At 43.3% G+C, this 18,083-nt stretch overlaps 1 protein-coding gene across 1 annotated transcript in view; it reads right to left on the reverse strand.

Annotated features, from left to right (window-relative positions):
* Window positions 1–18,083, reverse strand: part of LOC104635117 (transmembrane protease serine 11E-like) — a 53,447-nt gene that overhangs the window by 22,345 nt on the left and 13,019 nt on the right. The window lies entirely within an intron of this gene.

Consider the following 18,083-nt stretch of genomic DNA (forward strand, 5'->3'; position numbering starts at 1 on the left):
AGGCAAAGTCTCGATGCACAACTAAAGTAGAGAGGCTCAGGCTCATAAGGGACTGGGGAAGCTTCTAGAGTAGATTAAGCCTAGCAAAGGATGACCAGATTTCCACCTGAACTGAGAGGGAAATGGGATCTTCACTTCACATACAGAAATTTCAAACTGACAAGTAGTAGAAAGCAGACTGGTGCACACAGGATGCACTGTTCTGAATAGACACTGCAACCTCAAGTAAAGAATAGGATAGAAGTTGGCAAATGTCAAAGAGTAAACAAAAGCAGTAAAGAAGTCTGATATGAACAGGATACAGTGACAGAAAGCCAAAACAATGCTTTCCATGTTTCACAGAATTCTCTAAGAAGATAATGATGGCACAAACCCAGAATGCTTACCTTAAACAAAGACACGGACACAGTGGGTATAAAGGAAACATGGTGGCAGGAAGGCAATGGAATGTGGAAATCTCAAGGAACTACCCTGTCCAGTTATTTTGATTACTCCGAAGTGAAATGTGAAATCTTTACATTGAGCACTCAGATAATAGTAGATTTCGAGATGCTGTGAACAACTGTTGCAGGAACAGGCAGATAGGAAACCCATAAAGTGGAAAGTAACTCTTGATTCAGTCCTGACCAGTACATACAATTGTTTTATCCCATTTCTGCCATGTACCTGAACTATATCTGCATCAGATTAAGCATTTCTAAAGACCCTCCAAAGCCAGAAGATCAATGACTGCCAGGCTCAAAGACAGGAACCACACAAAAGTAGAAAAATCAATGAACCTAAAAGGGTAACCTTAAAGAAACGCATGTTTTCTGGAGACAGAGAGATTATTTCAAGACATCATGTTAGTCTCAGAGCAAGTGCATCCTGCCTGTCAAAGAAAAAAAAGCCTCGAGGAAGCCTAAAGCTAAACGTAATGGTATTTTAAAAACCCAAACAAACAAAACCACTGGGAGCAAGAAAGTATACTTCAGAAAAGCTGAAAAAAATGAAAGGGCGATAAACTCAGGCACAAACTGCAACAAAAAACTCCACCAAAGTTAGGCAGAAGCATATCAGAACCATCTAGGTGATATTTCTCAGGAGCAAAGTGCTAGTATAAGACACTGGGGGAAAAGCCAACAACAAAGTGACTAAGATCAGGTAGCACTCAACCAGAGCGAAGGATGGAAAAACTGCATTATTCATGATGGTATGCAGCCTCTCACCCAACACTACTTTACTGCCAGAAGACCGAGAGAAATCTTTCCAAAAAAGCATTCCAAAGCAAGCATTAGAAGCATTTGACAGTGTAGTATGATATAAAAAATGGCCATATTAGCACAAGCAGTTGAGTAAAAAGAGTAGCAGGTATTTCTATAAATATGCTCTATGGGGTAGAATCATCATAGCTTTTGTAAAGCAAAGTGCTGCCTTGCAAACCTACCTCAGTTCCTGAGCAGGCCAACAGCTTGTGCATGAGGCAGATCTGATTGAAAATGTCTGCTTGGATTTCCAAAAGAAATTAAATAAGATCTCTCACAAAAGCCTCTTAAAAGATCTGAGCTGCCATGGGATATGAAGGCTTGAGATGGAACACCACTTAAGAGAGGGAACACAAAATAAATGATAATGCTTTTTGTGAAGCCAGGTCACTATCTCACAGGAATCGCTGCTATATTCATAAATGGTCTGGAAATATGAAATATTGAGATGACAATCATCCAATGATAACTGCCTACTCATGACAGTAAAGAGGAAAACTACAAGATGCTGAAGAAACATCTCATAATATTGAGATACTATGTAATAAGACAACAGATGAACTTCAGAATGAAAAAGTATAAAGTGACGCACATACAGAAAAAACAGCCCTAACCTTACCTACTAAGTGTCAGATGTTGAGTTGGTTATTCTTTTCAGGAGTAAGATTGAGGCAGAGTCTCCTATGAGAATATCAACTCAGGAGCAGTCAAAAAACAAGAGGAATGCTAGAAACTCCTTGTGAAGAGAACAGAAAAGCAAAAAGGGAACAAACTGGTATCACAACATTAATCCACATCATGCCTGTATCCTGAATACTGCATTAAATTCTGGTCCATTTGCCCACCTCAAAGCAGATACAGAGGAACCGTAAAAGGTCCTGAAAGAAGCAGCACAGCTGATCAAAGGAACAAAGCAGCTTCTGTGCACAGGATGCCTAAATAGACCAGGATTCTGCAACCTGAAAAAGGTATGGAGGAAGTGATAGGGGTCTGGAGAGTAATGTGTGGAGTAGTGAAAGTGAACAGGAAAACACTATTCACTGTTTCTTCTCATAAAATAACTAGGGGACTTCAAACTAGAGTGGCAGGTTTAAAACAAGCACAAGAAGATACTGTCATATAATATACAGGTAAGGCATGTGATTCCTTGCTGCAAGGTATGTAAAATGTCAAATATTTTGCGTGTTTAAAGGGAATAATTACTTTTCTGGAAGAAAATTCCACATAGAGCTCTTAAATATGATGATTTCACCTTTGTGATCTAAGAATTTCCTGACTCAAATCATGAGACCTTTTTTTTTTAAAAAAAAACAAAACAAAACTCTCAGGAAGCACCATTATCTGACTGCTGTGTTCTCATCTTCCCTAGGTGTCCTCCACTGACTACTCCACAAGTCTCTAGTTCATTTAGCTGCCAGGCATTCCTTCATATTAATAATGAAGTATTATTAATTCTTATTAATCCTATCATTAATAGAACAACTGCCAGCTTGGGATCAATGTTTTCCCCATCTATCTCCTGAGCAAAATGTGGTCTGACCTGCCTAGCTAGATCAGTAGCCACAGGAAGGACGTATTGGTGTCTTTGCTCTTGGACAGTTAAGGAACCATGGCAGCCCTCTCAGAATAGTTCAGTTCAAAAGGTCCTACAAGGATCTTCTAGTCCAACTGCCAAGAAACTATAGGCACCATGTTTCTCAGCACTCAACTGTGCATTCAGCTCAGGTTACAGAGGAAGCTTGTGTTTTGCAGCAGCATGCATTCCTGGCTACAGATCACCCTATCTGTATGGCATCTGTATCTGATGACACATCAGACTCCAGAAAGGGGCTGTGGCCCCCCAGGTAAGCTGAATGGTGTTCCTCTGATCTGAGAGCGCCTACAGAGGTGTCACAAAAGCAACAGCACCTCATGTATTACACAAGATCGAAAAGAACCCTGGTTCTGTTATTAACAAGAAAGAAAGAAATTCATGAAGGGGCAGACATGTAGCCAACTCACAGAGAAGGTTTACAGCTTCATCTTAAGCATCGAAGTTTCCTACGTGGCATGAACAGAGAGTGGAGTTTCCCCACAAAGAACTCACTATCCCACCTGGTCCACAAATGTTCTGGTACCTTTAGTGTCACCCAAATAATCCCAACATCCTGTGACTTCAGTCTCATTCCTTGCATAAAGGATACAGTAAGAAAGCCATAAGCAAACAAAGGTAAGTGCCATTTCAGCCTTTGGAAAGGCACCTGCTAACTACCTCCTTTTAGCACACTGCTTTGATTTGTCAGTAACAAAACGCTGACAGGTTTAGGTTGCTCTGCTTCAACTGTACCAGCACAAGCTACAGAATATCCAGGATTCTACTGAGCAGCAACCAGTCTAAATAGCTAGTGTAGAAGCTGGAAATTGCTTAAAGCAGAGCTTACTGCACAAGCAAACTTAAGCCTTCAGCTGTCTTTTACTGCTGTGCTACTAACTTACTTGAACTCAGGCATATTGCAAGCAGATGGGGGAAGAGATCCAAAGTCAGTGTATACAGAAGTAATTTTTTATGCCTATGACACTTCACTCTTTTTTTTCAAATTTCTTTTGCTTTTTGTGTCCTTAAGAGCAAACTGTATAGTTTCACCTAGGGCTCTGAGTCAAGCAGCATTTACTCAGTCTCTCACTTAGGATAATCCTAAGAAAACTCCTCCTTATTAAACTACTGTGAAGTAATTTTCTGGTTGGAGCCTCCTGCTGCCTTGTCAATCTCTTCCCTAATTGAGAAATGTACATTATCCAGAACTGTCCTGACTTGCAGAATGCTGAAGAATTGTCTTAAACATTAAGCCATTAACAAGATCTTGCTATACTAACGTGTCATCAGAATTGCTTCAACAGCCCTTGTGGCTCCTCCCCATCATGTTTGCCATGACAGCTCTCGTTCTCTTAAATGATATTGAGACATATACATGCCTACAGTACATGCTATAACCATTGTATTTAACCTCTCCCTTGGGCAGTTCTTGAAACACAGAGAAGCAAGAACAATCATCTGCTGTTGTAATGAATTGCCCATGTAGAAGTTAATGCAAAAATAGAAACTGATATGCAGGCACAGGTCTACACCTGACTCAAATCATCTCCACTGGGTTACCTGATACTGAGCTGTGCCAATACCCACTAGCTGAAGATTTCTTTCCATTACTTCAGGGATGGCTATACAGGTACAGGCAATGATGCATGTGCTTGGAGACTAAGCTACAAGTCTTGTTAAAGGCAAAGTAAAAAAGGGGAGAAGGAACCGAGAGATTAAGACAAAAATATCTCTCCTTATAATTTGTTTTTGGATTTATAATCATCTCCAGGGGATAAAAGACAAGTCCAAAGAGTAAAGCAATTTTATTATTTGTGTTTTCTGTTTAGCACAATTGTTCTACAAACCTAGTATTAAGATTAAGAGAAATATAATTAACTTACTCCTACTGTGAAGGATGAAACTAACAACATGTCAATGACAGGACAAAATATTTCCAGGTTCTCATTCATCTGTTTGGAGAAGGAGACTCAAGGAAATGGAAGTGGACATGATCTAGAGCACAGCTCTGGTTTCTAAATCGGGAAAGGGAATGTGGTGGTAAGGAACAGTAAGATGAGAATTGGAAATACTGCAAAGTAGACCTCGGAGCATTTGTCCATGAAGGCTGAGGCTGCCACGAATGACAAGGATCTAAACTCAGCTAAGTAGAGGGGGAAAAAATGGGAAAAAAAATTGTGTCATTCTCATGCCCACATTTAGACTCCAGAAGGGAGTCAGGAAAATTTGAGACTATAGCAACAAATAAAGGAATACCGATGTTTGAGCTGCTGGACAGCAAGAAGGAACAGCTCTTCAATACTAGCCCAGCAGACCTTGCAGTCTCATGGATCCAGAAATCTTCCTGCCGCATAGAGGGGCACGTCACAGTCATACTACAGAGATACCAGACTTGGGGAATACCATGCAAAGACACCATGCAATAGCAACCAGCATGCAAGGGACACCACCCATGACCTGTTCCATTTCATCACTCCTGTCCATGCTGTGCAGAGGTGCACTAGACCATCACCTGCAAGAGCACAGTGTTGTCCCTGGCTGTACACAACTGCCTGCACCTCCAAGCTCCAGTAGTCAGTGAGGGCTTATTCTTGCAGACTGATCCAAATTCCCTCCTGCACCCAAAGTGTCCCAGGAGCAAAGACTAGCAGCAACCACAGATGACTTCTCTAGTAAGCCTGGGGCTTTATCCCCTACAGGAAACAGAGCAAGGTACAGACCATGCTTAGGGTACCCTGTAACACTCAATACTATAAGATAGATTGTGCACATGGTGGTTGGAGACAATCCTCCTATAACCAGCAACCTTCCACTGAAACATTGAGTCACAGTGCTTCAAGATTTTTACTAGCTGGAAGACAGCATTTTAAGGATATTTTTTTCTTTCTTTTAAATATTATTGGCACCAGGGTCCTCTTTTTTCACATATTTACACTAAAACAGAAGGACACATACATATGGAATGCTTAGCTACAGCGAGGCTGCAATAACAACAGGGCAACATCTTTGTGCTGAGCATATGGGTGATCTCCCTGCAGACAGACATGGTTCTCAGGATGTTCCACCCTTCCGGCTTGCTAAGACTGGGTGGGCCAGACCCTGGTCTGGGTTGCTAAAAAAAGAGAGGGCTGGTGCAGGGAGCCAGGCTTACAAAGCATTTGGGTGGGGAGACGGAATCAAATAGTGCTGGTGACAGCTGAGTTTCTCAGGCTGCGTCTGCATACTACAGGCTGGGTACCTCCCTTACTTGTGGAGAGATGAGGCTCCCGGACTTAAGTGGAAGGAGCCTCCATCTCTTCCAAATCATGTCTGCTACGCACAAACACTGCCAGGCAGCATGTGCTCAGGGAGCTGGGCCAGCACACTCCAGCCCACAACAACTACAAGGGGAGAAGTTTGGGCAGGGGTAAGCCAGCTCCTGTGTTGCACCTGTGCAGGGACAAGTCAGCAAGATCATTTCCGAGACCATCTAGGTAAGGTTGGACACCTTAGTGAAATAGTACTCTGACATTTGCAAGAGGTGCAGAGACAACAGCTCTGAGCCAAATGGGCACAATTCATTGTGGCACCCATGCCCCAGTGGGATCATAGACCAAGGGATGTACATTAGAGATAGCAAGAAGCCCTAACACGAATTGGGTGGTGGATGGAACCATTATTTGGAGTAGGAATTGCCCCAGTACAAAACCAACAAGCCATTTTGGATCTAGGCCTACAACTATCAGCTTCAGCGAACAGCATGTCTGACAGTCTGAAGCCCTTAAATGATCAGTTACAACATACCAGTAAGATGACCATTCAAAACCAAGCTGTATTAGACTTGATGCTGTTGAAGCAGAAAGGCCTATATGGAGTTCTGAACCTGTCAATGGACGACTGTTGCGTCCACAACCCGAACATATCAATACCACTTTGAGACTAAAACAACAAGGTGAAGAAAGTAGCCAAAGATTCGGAAGCAATAGTTGCTGGACTAGGAACAAACTGGCTGGGGAAAGTTTTTGACATGTTTGGATTGTCTCCTTCTGGGTGGCTAAGCAGCCTCCTTCAATCTTTGATAATGATTGTAGTTATGATAGTTGTAATTTGTATTATGATAAGTTGTATTAAGTGCGCAATAGTAAGATCTGTGAAATATACTCCCTTACAACCTGTTCATGTAAATGATATCCCAGCATAGCCATAGAACAATTGAGAAATGATGATCCACAATGTGCATTAAGACTCACTGAGACTGTGCTCCCTTTTAACTTTGGATACAAGAGGTGACTGTACCACCACTCCAAGAAAACCAATGGAATCATGACTGTGGTCATGGGGTAGATTGCATTGCAGATGCACCCACCTCAACAAAGCCCACAAAAACCTAACAAAGATCCAACAAAAATGTTCTCACCACAGTTCGTACTGTGCCCACACAGTAGCAGTCGTTTCAGTTGAAAGGTCTTCAGCCAATGGGAGGACTACGTGACCATGTATGACCACAGGTCAGATTCAGATTGGTTATAAATGGGGCCCTGTGAGAGAGCCATTTTGAGTCGGTCTCCCTCAGAGCAGTGCGTCTGCACTCGGAGGCTCTCCCCGTGGGTTGGGACACCACTGACAGTTCATCTTCTGTACAGATTGAGAGATCTCATCTTACATGGGTGAGTGATTACATGCATTTTGGTTCACTGACCATAAACCCTAGCAGCTCTTAAGTCAGCAGTGTAGTATTAACATCCTGACTGACATCCTGAACCTGCAGATTGTTAATGTCTATTGGAGTCTCAAAGCAGTTTTGGTTAGACTAAAACTTAGTTTAATTTTGTTACCATCTTGTAAAAATAAATTCCATTTTTAGTTTGTTAGTTGGCCTGGTTTGTGAAGTTCTGTGACAGTCATCCCTTGCTTCTCTGCTCCAGGTTGACACGGAAAAAGAGCCGGACTGAGTGCATAGTAAAGGACCTGCTGAAGGGCCTGTTGCTGGTGCAGTCATTAACCCATGTCCTCCACGGACAGTGAGCAAAGAGAGTACGCACAGTGTGAGAGACACTGAACCCACCCTCCCTTTTGGAGGCACAGCCCTCACTGTAAGCCAGCATCCTAAAGATCTTGTGGTAGGCTGACCTTGGCTGGAGGCCAGGTACCCACCAAAGCCGCTCTATCACTCCCCTCCTCAACTGCACAGGGGAGAGAAAATACAATGGAAGGCTCATGAGTCAAGATAAGGACAGGGTCAAGATGGTTCACTAATTACCATCATGGGCAAAAGAGTCAACTTAGAAAAAAATAATCTGATTTATTATCCAGAAAACAGAGTAGAACAATGAGAAATAAAACCAAATCTTAAAACACTGTCCTCTCACCCCTCCCTTCTTCCTGGCTCAACTTTACTCCCAAATTCTCTACCTCCTCCTTCCCAGCAGCACAGGGGGACAGGGAATGGGGATTGTGGTCAGTTCATCACACGTTGTCTTTGCTGCTCCTTCCTCCTCAGGGGGAGGACTCCTTACACTCTTCCCCTGCTCCAGTGTGGGGTCCCTCCCACGGGGTGCAGACCTTCAGGAACAGACTGCTCCAGCGTGGGTCCCCCACAGGGTTGCAAGTCCTGCCAGCAAACCTGCTCTGGCGTGGGGTCCTCCCTCCATGGATCCACAGGTCCTGCCAGGAGCCTGCTCCAGCGTGGGCTTCCTACAGGGTCACGGCCTCCTTTGGGTGTCTCCACCTGCTCCAGCATGGGGTCCTCCATGGGCTGCAGGTGGAATCTCTGCTTCCCATCATCCTCCGTGGGCTGCAGGGGGACAGCCTGCCTCACTGTGATCATCTCCATGGGCTGCAGAGGAATGTCTGCTCTGGCACCTGGAGCACCTCCTCCCCCTCCTTCTTCACTGACCTTTGTGTCTGCAGAGTTTCTCACATCTTCTCAGCTCTCTCTCTGGCTGTCAAAGCTGCTGCTAGGGGTTTTTTTCCCTTCTTAACTCTGCTATCCCAAAGGCACTACCACTGTCACTGATGGGCTTGGCCTTGGCCAGCGGTGGGTCTATCTTGGAGCCAGCTGGCATTGGCTCTATTGGACATAGGGGAAGCTTCTAGCAACTTCTTGCAGAAGCCACCCCTGTAGCCCCCCCCCCCCCCCCATTACCAAAACTTTGCCACACAAATGCAAAACAGATCTTAAAGGGGTGATACACCTAACTGTATGGTCTCATCAAAATTCTTACTACAAGTAAAGATAGAGGAGAAAAAAAGTCAGCTCTGAAAGCAGTCATAAACTAATGTGAGAGTACACTAATACTGAAGTGGGTCCTAGGTATTTGGAATTAAATCAGGACTTAATTCAGAAGTATATCAAGTATGCAATAGGGTGAAGCGCAAGATCAAATGCTTGTAGACTAAACAACAACTCTTAAATTCTGAAAGGTCATCCACTGAAAAAGGGAATGCTGTAGGCAATCCAGAAATGGCTTGGACCCAAAATTGTGATTCAGCCATCAAAAAAGAAAATACAAATCTAGTCGGTATTGCAGATGAGCTACTCTGAGACAGAAGTAGTATGCCATGCACAGTGGCACAGACTCCCTCTGGAGCATCATGTACAATTTTACTGCCACAGATGAACTATGCAGACATGAAGAGGGTTGTCAAGAGAATGAAAGCAATGGATTACAAGAGGGGGGTAAAAACTAGACAAGACAGAGCTCAAAATCTGTTTTAAAAGGACATGGAGGACAAGAGCTAGACAATCAAAATCTGTTATTCCACTATGAGACTTGGCTGGAATTAGAAACAGCTGCAGTGCTGTAAACACCAATCCACCCAGTGGAATAACAGCCACGAACGCTAAGGCAAGCCATGCATTTTTCCTGGAAACAGCCATACTTTGGCATTGCCTTGACAGTGTCACTGTTTACAACACTAAGTGTCACACCCCTCCCTGGAAGTGTTCAAGGCCAGGTTGGATGGGGCTTTGGGCAACGTGGTCTAGTGGAGGGTGTCCCTGCCTGTGGCAGTGGGGGTTGGAACTAGATGATCTTTGAGGTCCCTTCCAATCCAAACCATTCTGTGATTAAGTGCTCTTTTGCATGGTATTACTCATATTCTGAAAGACAAAGAGTCTTCAATGACAGGGGAAAAACACTCCTTGGTTGGTTTAAGGATATGAGAGGGAAGAAAGTATGTTACTGGTCCTCCTGGATGGTAGCTCATCCTCCAGTAGTCAGCTCCCTCTTGACTAGTCCTCCTTTCCCCAAACTCTCCGAACTTAAGTGGGGGGAGCAGAGGAAAAGAACAATATTTGGAAGGGAACAGAAATGGATACATGATGTTTAAAGAAAACTGACTGCATGGTTTCTAATTCTCTAAACTATCCTCCAGCACACAGCTGATAGCTTGAAGCCACAGGGCAGGAAGAAATCACTCCATGTAAACCCACCTCAGCTTATCCAGCAGTTTTCATTGCTGGGCTGTAGACAGAAGCACTCTGAGCTTTGCCAGACTAACTACAGTGCTTTTAAGGAGAGTAAAACATGCACAATGGGTGACTTTTCACCCTTCATCTGTAGGCTGCCTCTCCAAAAGGCTGGGTTCCCTGTAGGATGGCACTGTGAGAATTGCACCAAAGAGGTTAAAAACACAGATATCCACTTATCTCTTACACAAACATTGTGGATGGAGATCCGCAAGGTTGGTATGAGAAGCAGCCAAATGAGGGAGTCTTAGGGCAGCAGGATGGCCCCGTTTTGGCTAGAGAATGCGGAATAAACAGATAGACGGTTTCTACACATAATTTTGAAGGCCATGGTGCCTGGAGTGAGACCTTTTGCTTCATTATCTGCGAAATGAATATTCAAGTTGACACCCTAAATATGCTAATGAGCTAAAAGGAGTACCTGTTAAACATATATGACTATAGTACTTGACTCTCCACCCAAATCATGTTAAACGTCATCCCCAGGAGGGAAGAGCTAAGGTTGGGGTATAAAGGATATTGAGGAAGTTGCTCCTGGGGGAGGAGAGAAGAAATTGAAGACCCCGAAGAGGCAGTTGACAGGCTGCGCTCCTCCTCCTCCACCCAAGACAAGGATGCCTTCTTGGTATGCAATTGCGATTTCACCCTTTCAGTGAAAATACCTGGGATAGTATTTTGCTAGTATTATAATTATAATCATAGTCATATATTAGCACTATTGCAGTGAGTGCATTTATCAATGGCAATTCCGAACTCTTTATATCTGTCACTTTAATAAACTTTCTATTAGTTTCAACTTTGTGAAACTGAGTCAGTGCAAGTCCTTTGGGGGCTCTGACAGGCAAACATTGACTCTGATACGTGGCTATATATATAATCCTTTAAACATGAAACGTTGACCAAGTCTGGGACTAACACTGGACCTAGCCACACCTAGGCTCCTCTCTGAGAAGGAGTTTAGAAAGCAAGAGGGTCCTTTCTGAACCTCATGACTCAACAGGAGGGCCTCCCTCAGCCCCACATCAGACTTTACCCTTCTATGTGACAGAAAATTGGCATGGTCAGCAAGATTGCCATGGATAAACTGCTGCAAAAATATAACTACACCATCCCAAGCGACAATAGAGTGGGCCCAAAAATATTAGAAAGATGAGGACAAAGTGGTGGAGTGGATAGAACTGTGTGGAATTGAGCAAAAGATCAAAGAAGGTAAAGGCAAAGAAATTGTTTGTGTGTTGTTGGGGTCTTGTTTATCTTGTATGCAAAAAGAAATCAAAACATTCCCTTCTTCCAAACAAATTGTAGATGTAGAATATGCCTCTTTAAAGTCAGAAAATGAAGTACTGAAAACATCATTGACTTTAGAAAGGGAGGAAAATGAGAAATTGGAAACATCATTAACTTTGGAAAAAGAAAACAATGAGAAATTGGGAACGTGAGCAGATTCTCTCATGTCGGATGACCAAAGCTTAAATACAGAAATTAGGGAACTTAAATTGCTAGTAGCCTCATTTGAAAGCCAAGAAAAACAGCTGCAGGAAAGGTTATTAAATTTCTTACTAGATCAAATGCAGTCCTCAGTCTTGGCTAAACAAGTCTGCAAATTAATATGCTGTGCAGACCCCGAGATGTGGGATGGAGACCTCTGGAATGATAACGATGAATTGGTGGCAAATTCCAATCTTACCCCAGAATCCATGCCTATATGGCCATTAATTAAAACCAAAACCACGGATGAGTGGGATGATGATGTTTGTACTACCATACGCACCATTCCCTGGTCTCCTGTTGAATTGGCCAAGTTGCAGGAAAAGTATTCCAGGCATTCGGAGGAGTCCAAGACAGAATATGTGCGGCAAGTTTCCCTTGGGGGGAAGGGGGGGGAGAGCGAGGGGAGGGAGATCAAATCTTACTGAGTGAGGAAGAAGCTGAAGGCTACTGGGTTCCTGGAGTGTTTTTTAACTACTACACCAGGCAATCATAATTATTTCTTAACAATGCAGGCTGCTGATTGAGCTGGTGGCATAGATCTGTGAGACAGAGGAGAACCCCTTGTTATCAAAACCTCAGGATTCTCCAACTTGGTTGCATCTGTACAAAAGGTAGCTTGCATACAAGCAATGCATGAGAGAAATATGTTAAGGAGATCCTCAGTGCCAGCCCCTGTTGATCCGACACAATTAACTCCCCTTATATGTGGCCTCCCGGACAGTCTAAAGACATACACACCAGTGTCCAAGACAGGATTACAGCCACTCAGGAGGCTGATGCTGGACCTTACCATGCGCCCCACATAGGCAGACCTAATTACAGGAATCAGCCGATTCCCACCTGGAATGAGTTTGTACAAGAGTGAGTGAGTTACAAATACCGCACGGGTTGGATTGAACCAACCACCAGGAAACTGCCACAGCCACCCTCTCAGCGAGTTCATCAGGTGCATAGCACTAAGCTTAAACCAGATGCACACCTAAGTTTGATAAGAAGCATAACAATCTGTGGCATAGAGCCCTGGCGATGGCAGTGCCACAACAGATACCATATGGCACATCCACTGCTGTACTCTGAGCTCTGGAACAATCACTAAGCCAAGGAATTAATTCAGCAGGGAGTAGCCAGATGACAGGAAAGAAATTTATTCCTGCTAGATCAATGCCCTGAGCCCCACGGCAGGACTTAATTGATTTAACGGATACCCCTGCCACCCCAACAAAAAACTTGCCTCCCCAGGGAGGACAGTGAGCCACCCTGCCTGGCAAGTACTAGCTATGCAATGGCTCTCTAACAAGCATCACGAACCTGTCATTGCTATTCCAGTAGGACCAAGGAGAATTTTTACAGATTTCCTCATTGATATGGGTGCTCAAATGTCAGTAATCACCAAGGAAACTGCAGAATGCCTAAATATAAAACCTAGTTGCTGTAAGGTAAAATTTACAGGGATTGATGGGATCATAAAGGAATGCCCCACAGCAAAAATTGCCCTGTGGCTCCCGGGTGAAGAGAAATTGACCCTCACTGAAATATTGGTTGGTGCTGCTAGTACTAACATATTGGGATTTGATGTATTGTATGGCAGAGCGTGGAAACTCCCTGATGGGTCAGTCTGGAGTTTTGCCGGATATGGTGATAGAGAAATAGCATGGCTTGAAGAGGGTGAGCCTAAAGCTATAACTTATTAGAAATGTCTATACCTTTACCTCCATCAAAAATTACTAATGTAAAGTAGTACCCTCTGTCAGCAGCCACACATTTGGGCATTGACAGGGTGGTAACAGATGTGGAAAAAAGAGGTATTATTACTCACACGCACTCCCCCTATAATTCTCCCATCTGGCTGGTAAAAAAGCTGAACGGACAGTGGCAGCTTACAATTGATCACAGGAGATCGAATCCCAATACTGCACCTTTAACAGCAGGTGTACCAAACATTGCAGAATTAGTAACTCAAACTTGGAAAGTGAAAAATAGCTCCAGAAAACTCCCTTGAATTAGTACTAGATGCATAGTACCCACCTTCTAACCAAATAGCTGCTGGTCAAATCAAGACCAAGCACTTTGTGTGTGTTCACAGGTACTCCTAATAGCAGGAAATTGCACCAGGGATCACAGACTCCCCTATACCAATCTAACATGGCACACTGAGGAAGGGAAATATGTCCTACAATGGCACACAGAACAAGTCCATTTCACTGCAAGGTGAGCTCAGCTGATCCACAAGAGCATCTGTGAAGCCCTCTCTCAAAAGCTTTTACACACTGAGTTAGAGTCTCAAGGTGAACATAAAGGATTTGTCAGGGTCAATGCATAATATTCATTAAAAATTGGTCTTGCACCCATCCCAGAAGATAGGCTTTGTAAAAAGAAGTGTTGCAAGACACATGTTCTAGCCAAGAGCATTTGTGACAGTATGACTTAGTTGCTAATATATACAAGAAACTCTTCCCCTCCACACTGAATGATGCTTAGTAAAGATAACCGATACTGTTACAACTTGAAGGCATGCAAACAGTCCCTGTGCTTGATCCAAAGCTCATCTAACATAGGTGTTAGCACTAGCAGAATGCAAAAGTCTAGAAGTTTGCATGATTTTGAATTCAGGAAGTCAGCATGACTCTCACGCTGACATAGTCCACAAAACAAACACTTTGCAATAATGGTGACTCTACAGGGGTTTGGCAGTTGACTTTGCACAGACTAGTGCTCATCCACTGTAAACCGTGTTTTAGTTCAAATACTCAAGAACTTCCCCAGGCCAAACCCTTGGGACTTGCCTGGCAACCCTAAATCATGAACACGCATTCAAGATGTTCAGCCATACACGACATTCCCACAGGAGTCAGCAAGATGTGGGTTTTGGAGAAAAAAGGTCTTCAATAAAAAAATTACAACTTTTCAAAGATATCTTAAGTTGTCTCTGCCACCAGCAAGACCAAAATGAGTGCTAATCCATTTGAAAAACAAACCTGAAATTTCCAAACATCTCTGGCTGCAGAGGGAGGGAGAAACTCTCCTGCTATTAGCCATACTTCAAACACTGACACACTCATGATAAAACTAGTAGTAGTTGGCACTCACAGGTATCAATTCCCCCCACGGCTGGACTGGCTCTTCTGCCTCTTCAAGACAAAGGAGCCAACAGCAGGCAGCTCTATGCCTGTGCTGACATCTGTATTATGCACATGCTCCAAGTGCTGCTCAGGAAGGTTGAGGGCCCCAAGTCCTACATGACAGACCCAAGAGGACATCTCAGATACCCCAAGGTGTCTCAGAGAGCATTAGAGGCCAATATGACAGCTGAATCAAACCCAAATAGATGCTGCTCTTTCCAGTGCAGGGACAGGCATCTCCATTACACTGGTAGTATTCTCCCTGAAAGCTCAGCACTGCTGGAGGAAAATTAATTCCCAGACATGATCAGGTAGGAAAGTGCTGTTTATACATTAAATAATCCAGGATCCTTACATTGAGAGCAACCTGTGGGGGGACACTGCTAAAGTCATTCAGGCTTAAATTTGCACCAAAACCAAAGGCTTTCACCTGGTAGGCCTTTAAGTACATGTTTTTATCTCTCTACACAAACAGCTCCAAGGATTTTTGAAAGAAACGGCTATCTATGCCTAGCACCTTTGAGAGTCCTATGTATGAATACACAAACTTGCCTTTCAAAGCTACATCTTTAACCGCATATGTTGGCAGTTAGGATTGCAAGGGACAAGTATTGTGAGGTGGTCCTGTAAGGAGCTGACGCTAAGGAAAGGTGACTGCTAACAGGCAAGTCACCACACGTTAGCTAGCTACTAATTTTCTGCTAAACTGTATTAACTAGTCAACTGCCAGTTCCTGGGTAACCTGAACTTACTTCCAGCTGATTTATAACAACACGTTAAGCTAATATAATCTTGCTTTGTGCTGTGATGATATAGAAACAAGCATGCAGTCAACATGACTCACCGGAGCTGTACCATGTTGAACAACAGCAATCCAAAGGTCACCTCTTTTTCCGGCGTCCCCAGTGATCTTTCCTGTAACACTGGGGTGCGGCACCTTTGAAGCATTACCAGGGGTTCACTATAAACCCCATCCCCTATTCTGAAGGAAAATACACTAAAAAAGAAAATTAGAAGAGAACCTAAGAAACCTGTTAACCATGAATCTTTTCTTCCCTCCCTCTCCCCTCCATGATCTGTATCTTTGTGGTCATCCTCACAAATAGCCTCAGGACTAGTTCACTTAAATTGTATGTAACATCTCCTAATTAATGTTGGAAAGAGGTGGAGCTGCTGTTGTAACAGCAAGAGGCAGTCTGTCACTAGCCACAAGATTTAAGATAAAAACCTAACAGGCAGAATTCTCCCACACACTCTACCAAGGCCTGACAAAAATCTAAATATAATCAGTTTGAGGAAATGTAAACTCATGTTACTCTACTCCAAGTGTAATGTTTGCCAATAACATGGAAAACTTAATTGTGTGAGGAGTGAAGACTCATTTATATAATTTAAGCTACTAGGTCTTTATTAGACATTCCTAACCGTTAAATAAAGCAGCCTGTTTTTTTCTAACCATAACCCATGACTGAAATAGCATATGTTACACTGTTTTACATTCCAGATAAAGGTCTCCACCTTTCTGCCTTGAAAACCAGTCTTCCTTGACCTTCTCCCCTACCTTCTCTTCCGGTGACAACCACACTTCTTTCCTCTGTGGATTGCAGGTTTTAAAATGACAGCTTGATTATCAGCTACATTCAGTTGCACGTTCATGATGCAGAGGACTAACTGCTACTGCCTGAACATATGTCTAAGACAGGGGTCAAGAAAAAGCCCGCTGAAAGTGAAATGGAAGATCAAAATATGCTTTGGTTGAAAGGTACTTCACTAGGACCTAGATTCTGACTGCCTAAAACTTCAACCAACTTCTACATGGAAAGGAAAACCAGAATCAGTTTGCTGCTTGCAACGGCATGTTACTATGACATGATATAAATCATATCTATACATACATAATAACAAAGGGTATTTTATTTCTTTTCAGTTCTTAATTCTCTAGTGCCACACCAGCCACGCTCTTCCTGTATCCAAGAGTCACCCCTGCCTCTTGCACGTGGGCTATCACCAGTCATTCCTTCCACACCCTTATGAAGCAACCAAGGCTGTCCATGGCCATCTTTTGCAGTAGTTTTCCAGAGCAAGGATGCTGCAAAACTGGCCAAAAGGCTAAATCAACCTTTGATTCTTCCTGACAAAGGAGCAAACAGGAAAGAAACAACAAAAAGACAGTGCTAGAGGCAACCCCCTCCACCTCTATGAAGAATTTGCCAGACACAAGACAGTGACTGTACAGACAGAGCACATACCCATGAGCATGCAGAACTTTTTCTAGGTAGCTAGTGGTACCTAAACCAAACCATCTTAAAACACACCACAGTGGCTCAACTCAAACAAGAAGAGAAGCACATAGACAGCACCATTGCAGGTTAACCACTCAATTTAACAGCCTCTTAGGCAGCTCTGGCAGCCTCTACTGAGCTTAGCTGGTCAGACATCTTCCAGAATGCAGTTTAACTGATTTAATGCTACCTGCAGGATGTCTGCCACACATCCGGTCCCGTGAGTGACAGCAGCGTGGGTGCGTTGGACCTATTCTTAGTCTCTCCCATCAGGTCTCAACAACTACTGGTTAATATTTGTACAAAATATGAAGGTTGTTTAAGGTTACCATGCTGGAAGCCTGGACCAAGTTTATTCTCTTGTGACAAAAAGGGAAGAAAGAGACAATACAGAGCAGAGGAAGGGAGTCTATTAAGAAGATACCCTTCAAGAAGCTGGAGATATGTCCAAACGCAGATGACAAAAATAAACTCTGGTTCATAAAATGCCCACACAACATAACGAAGGCTCAGGTAAAGATTCAAAGAACAGTATGATCAAGACATAATCTGACTAAAATATCCCCTTCTAGCATGTCAGAGCAGGAAGTCCATAGGATCAACAGACTTTCAGACTATTAAAGGAGTATTGACAGAAAATGCATTCAAAACAAAAAGTTAAGAAAGTTCTTCACGCCAGCCTGGGAAAGTTAGTATTCTGGAACCTCTCTTAGATTATAGAGAAATAGATTATCTCCTACCTGCTCCCCAAAGTAAGTGTCAGCAGAACAGAATTTGATTTTATTCATTCTTACATTCCCACTTGCTAAGGTCGGGTAGTATTCACCCAAATGTTCAAAGTGAACTCCTTCAAAGGGGAGCAGGAGGAAGGGAAGAACAGAGGCTTCCCCTCTGGAAGACTGAGACTTGTGAGGACATCTAGGA

The sequence above is a fragment of the Balearica regulorum genome, chromosome 4, assembly GCF_011004875.1.
Source record: "Balearica regulorum gibbericeps isolate bBalReg1 chromosome 4, bBalReg1.pri, whole genome shotgun sequence".
NCBI lineage: Eukaryota > Metazoa > Chordata > Aves > Gruiformes > Gruidae > Balearica > Balearica regulorum.